This window comes from Caloenas nicobarica, chromosome 1 (genome assembly GCF_036013445.1).
Source record: "Caloenas nicobarica isolate bCalNic1 chromosome 1, bCalNic1.hap1, whole genome shotgun sequence".
Lineage (NCBI taxonomy): Eukaryota > Metazoa > Chordata > Aves > Columbiformes > Columbidae > Caloenas > Caloenas nicobarica.
Window position 1 is genome coordinate 103,266,427 of NC_088245.1, and position 6,000 is coordinate 103,272,426.

Below are 6,000 nucleotides of genomic sequence, written 5' to 3' on the forward strand. Positions count from 1 at the left end.
ACTGAATAAAAACAACAGACAGAATCAGGAAAAAGGTAGAACTTATATTTTTTGTGGTCACCAAAATGCAAATGCCCTGTGAGTGAGCAGCTCCATGGATATGAACAAGTAAAGTTCCTACTGAACAAGTTGCAGGACTGTGACCAACATTGCAAACACATTCAGAAGACATTATTTTCTTACCACCAGGAAATAAAACCCTACAATCAGTTTTAGTAATTAAATTGATTTACTTTGAATTGGCATGTCTATAACGATAATAATTAACGCATTGGTATTTACTTTAGTGCTGCTGTAAGAATCAGTTTGTCGATTTAGCTTTTATAACGACTTCTGAATGTTTCCTTGTAAAACAAGTGATTTTCTTTGAAAAGATAGCTGGTTTCTCTCACAGTTACTGTGGTGGCTTTTAACCTGCAGTACCATGGGCAAGCAAACTGGAGGCTGTGGTTTGTGAATCAGACTTCTATCTCTGCCTCTGGCATCGTTTAGGTAGGAATATGGAAAACCTGTTTCCCTCCAAACTAGAAGTATCTGTCGAATATAAGGTAGTGTGCTGTCTTGCTTTTCATGTCAATGAAATATTCTTCCCTCTAGAAATACGTCTTGTTCAGATGCTCGTGTTCTGTACATGTTTCACGGGAAGATTAGGAATGCTTTTCACCTTCTGCTCATGGAAGGTATTTATGGAAACATTTCTCAAAGACCAGTTGGAGGTGAACACGTGAGGCAGGAGGAATGTCATTACGTCTTTTCAGGCCTCTGCCTCTCGGTCTCTGCGAGCTGGAATTTCTATTCTGTGGTAAACAATGGAAGTATCTCCTTTCCTCCTCCTTTCCGCCTGCCCTTCATTCCAGCCAGGCAGGAAACCGGGTTTGCTCCACCTCTTGGGACCCTGCACGGCTTTGTGTTGCTTGCACAGGGGATCTTTCTCCTCTTTCTCCAGTAACCTGCAGAGTCTTCTGTCGAGATAAATACTATGATCGCGCCACCTTAGCTGTCAATCAATGGGGCATACTCGGTGCCAGCAAGAAGCTCTTTGGCTTGGAATCACATATGTATGGCTAATATTTGAGTTAGCTGCAAACAAATAAAGCTGATGGTTGGAAGTCACAGAAAGAAAACTGTTGTTTTTGTTAACTGGCTAAAATTTGCAAGGATTTGGCAATGTGATTGCCAGCTGCTCCAGCCTGCAATTGAGGTGACCTTCTCTTTGCATATAAACATTAGTCATTTACTAAAGAATGTAAAAAACAGGTGTTCAGTGTTCACTGGTAATCTGTTCTTTTAATGGGTTGCTGTAAGACAGCACCTGACATAGAACAATTCCTTATATTCCTGTTATTATTAACATAAACACACTTGTACTGTTACTTATGCAGTGCCATTGGTATGCATCATACTGAAAAGATAAACAAAATGACAGATGCCTAAGCCAGATGAAATTACAATTAACCTAATGACAGATAAAAATAAAGAAAGTGTGGCAGGAAAATGTGAAAGAACACAAAAATCACTGCAAGCTATGCTTGCCTTTTTTTTTTTTTTTAAGGAGACAGTTCTGCATTTTGTGGTTAATAGAGGAAGTGAAGGTTGAGGCTACAAACTAATGGAGGGAAATTTGGCTTCCAGACGTGACTCTCTATAGAAAGATTTTGAAATGCAGGAGTGCTTTATTGCACAGGGTAAGAGAAGATATTGAAGACAAGAAATTTGCATGGAAAAAATCACAGTGATTTGTGGAAAAAGGGCATTAAGCTGTCTTCTGAAGGTGTGCCCTCTGGAGAGATTTAAACTTAAACTTCTTACCAGCTCTATAACGTAGCAGGACTTCTGGTGCTGTGGTCCTGTCTACACTCAAACCTACACATTTTGTTTAAACAACCAAGAACAGATTTCGTTAGATCATTTCAAATTTATGGGTAGACAAGTCCAAATTAAGAAAGCACTTAAATAAAATACATCTAAAGGACAGCATATTTTATTAATAATAGGTACCCTTTTTTCTACAGAAGGTTTTAAATTTTTTTAAATGGGGAACACAGAGTCATTTACATGTAGCTGCCTTGGCAGACAAAAGGCTTTCTAAACCAAAATCAGGCCTCCTTGCCTTTCAATCCACCAAGTACCCGCCAAGACTGAGATTCACCCAGCTGGCTGCCGGCTGGTGCTGCCCCACTGCCAGACTTCTGGGTCATGGAATCATAGAATAGTTAGGGTTGGAAGGGACCTTCAAAGGTCATCCAGTCCAACTCCCTGCAATGAGCAGGGACATCTTCAACTAGATCAGGTTGCTCAGAGCCCCGTGCAGCCTGGCCTGGAATGTCTCCAGGGATGGGGCACCCACCACCTCTCTGGGCAACCTGGGACAGTGTTTCACCACCCTCATTGTAAAAAATTTCTTCCTCTTGTTTAGCCTGAATCTCCCCTCTTTTAATTTAAAGCCATTACCCCTGGTCCTATCGCAACAGGTCCTGCTAAAAAGTCTGTCCCCATCTTTCTTGTAAGATCCCTTCAGGAACTGAAAGGCCACACTAAGGTCTCCCTGGAGCCAGGTCATGACTTGCAGCTCAGGTCCTGCTCTCGCATCCCCAATGGAGCTTTTGGTTCCCCACCTTGCTCCTGGGGGCACAAAGCAAAGGGATGGGGGTTACACAGCAGCGGGGAACATCACCTTTCTGCACGGTGCGGGGAGCAGGCTCTTGCTCACAGGTGCTTCATTCAGTGGGATATCACTGGAGCTGGGCCTGTTCACATTGGGTAGGATGTAACAGCTGCATTGAGGAGTGATTTGTCCAAGTCACACCTTCACGTGATGTGAAACATGCACATTTCACGTATGTTGACTATACCCTAACAACACACTGTCCTTTCTCATGGTAGTCGCCATGGGATGATGTGATTTCTGTCACCCTTGGAAAACACAGCATAGCTTTAAACTGAAGACACTGGACTTTTTTTTCTCCCAGGTATAAGAGGGATGCTAAAACTGAGAATGAAGAAACTGCTGTTGCTAATTACACTAATTATGGGCTAGCGTTTAAGAATGTAGGATCCTGTTCTGCTGAAGAAGGAGCTTGAAAAGTCAGGATAGACACACATAAGGAAAGTGCGAGACAGTATTAGTCAGTGTAATACACAGTAATGCACGCTGGCAGTCCAACTGCAGTCAGATTGTGTGCAGATATCATCTAATTGTGTTTGGAGGATTAGTGGGGTAGCTTTGAAGATATTACCGAAGCACTCCTCTTCTTCAAGACAAGTTACACGGGGATGACACACATTCAGAAAAACAATGATCCAAAGAAAAAGTAATTTGCATACATGTATGGTAGTCACAACTACGTTTTTAATGTAGGAGATAGACGACGACCTGAAAGCGGCAAATTTTTTAAAAGGTTAAGTTCTTCCAAAAGAGTGTGAACGGCTCAGCTGGGGGTGAGCAATCAAGCAGCACCCTAGCACAGCTAAAACATTCTTCTGCGCTTGTGGCAGCTTAATTTTCTTTTTGTCGCAAATTGTCATAGCATCCCAGCCAAAATAATTGGAATTTTTTCCATTGTGCATGAAGCATTTTTACACAATAATTCCTTCTATTCTTAGCAAGATGATCTTTGGTGTGAATTCTGTCTATTGTTAGAAAGTGTTTTTGAGAAAATATGATTCTAATCTTGTGGCTTTTTGCCTTGATATCAAGAGAGTTACTACCAAATATGCAGTCATATCTTTTGTTAATAAAAAAAGTTACAGGATCTATTAATAGAATAGTAATAAATAATGGTGGTGTTGGGGGGGGGGGGGAGGGATTATATGTCATTTTACTTCTAGTAAAAAGATACTCCCCAAGGGTAATGACATTACGAAAATTAGCTGCTATTAACCTAGTTCATATACAGTCTGTCTCGTAGAAAAAAAATGCATTGGAATAACCTCTGTGGAAAGGAAAACGTCATTTATAAATTTTTTCCAGGCAAAAGAAAAATTTTACTATTTCAGCCCTAAAGCAAACCATTGACATATGTTTCAAGGGGCATATTTTGTACAGTGTGGTCCTAAAACTTCATCATAATGTTGACAGCCACAGCAAAGAGAAACCACAATCAGGAATCTGACATTGGAAAAGAGAATGCCACCTGAAGTGGTCATTGCTCATTTTCTAAACTTTCTTTTGTTCTCACAGCAGAACACAGGACATTCTAAATATGCTGACCAAGACTTAGGCAGAGCTAGTGGTTATACAGAAGTGCATTCTAATAATGTATGCCAGCTGGATGGCAACAGGAAGATCCAATGGATTACCATAGCTTTCATGCACACAATTATCATGTTCTGAATAGCACTGCAAATTAATGCTTTCTTTTTCTTTCCTTTTTTCTTTTTTTCTCTCTCTCTTTCTTTTTTTTTTCCCCCCTTTGCGTGACCTCCCTCTTGTTCTATCAAATCTGATAATGAAATTAAATTGGTATAATCCATAAACTTCAGTTTACGTATAGACTAAAATTCCGTCTCTCCAGACTTATGGCATATCACACACACTGTTTGGTTTTGGATTGGATTGGGTTGGTTTGGGTTTTGTGTTGATTCAATTCCATGTAACACTTAATGGCCTGCAGATTTGCCAGTCAGTGACTGGCAAAAGTGGTGTCTGAGACCTACAAACCAAGGAACAGTTCAGCAGGCAGCTCACCTCTTCAGGACAGCCAGGCTTGGAAGCTGTGGGCAGGGCAGCCCCCTTTCCATCTTTCGACTGGATGTCTGCAGGATTCTGGCAACTGCTAAAAGGAAAAAGTGGCAGTCCCTCAACTTTCCCCCATGGAAATTTCCCTCTGGCAATCCCCACGTCAGAGCTTGTGAAGGAAACAGGCAGCCCTTGGACCCGCAGAGCTGAATGTCAGTGGCACTGGTCAGTGCCATGCTGGTCATCCAGGACAGTCTCCTCAGCTTCATACTCAGTGTCGTTTTAAACCTTTCAGCTTTGGTTTTGACAGAACTTTGCATTTTTCACTTTTGTGTCCCAAAAGCTGGAAGTGTTTAGTGAATGAGGCAAGACACTGTGCAAAGAGAAAGTCTGGTGATTAAATCAGCTGCCTCCCACCCCAGAGAACTGGGTTGTAGCCCTGACATTACCACAAAATTCTTCATTCTTGGCGATGATGGGTGGCTCTTTGTAACAGATATTACTAAAGGGTAGTAGCTTCATTAGCTGCTTCAGGCAATTCAAAGTGTGTAACTTGGATGTAAAAATCCAGAGGTTCCAAAGCGAGATGCCCACGTTGCTGCTAGAGTCAATAGAGAAGAAAATACATTCACTTTTCTAGAGGGGCACAGAAAAGAAGCTCGCTCTGCTTGGAGCCAGACCAAATCTTCAGCGTTACGTTGACATGACACAAGGAGTAACTCAGCACAGATCTCCCCAGCACCAAACTGTTCCGAGGGTACTGACCTGGGCATAAGGATTTTTCTGTGCAGAGGAGGCATTGGATCAAGTAATCGATAAAAAACTAGATTTTTAACGCCGTGCCAGGTTGCTCTGTTTAGTGACAGAAGCTCACTGCTGGATGCTGCTCTTAATACAGTGAGCTCAGCAGATAGTTTGCCTTAGGCTGTATCATTGCTATACTAAGTACAGCAATATGTTTTTTACAGTACTAGGCGTTAAAGAAACTTGCAGATTTTCCTGCAGGAAAGGTAAAATAAAGGAAAAGAGCCTTGATTTTACAAGTCAGATTTTAAAAGGCCGAGGGTCTTCAGAATTACATTTTAAAAGCCAATTACAGGATTTTAAACACTGGAAAAAAATCTCAGCAGCCAAAAGAATCATTTAAACTTTCCTTAACATTGTATGTGATCCACTGAGAATATTAATCCCTCCACATCTAAAAAATAATCTCTGAGGTCAGTTTAAATGTAAACACTAATGTAAACTTGAAAAGAACTTGAGGATATCTCAATTTAAAAATCTCTCAGAGCACATAGAAGTCTTTTGTCTAGGTAATTTGT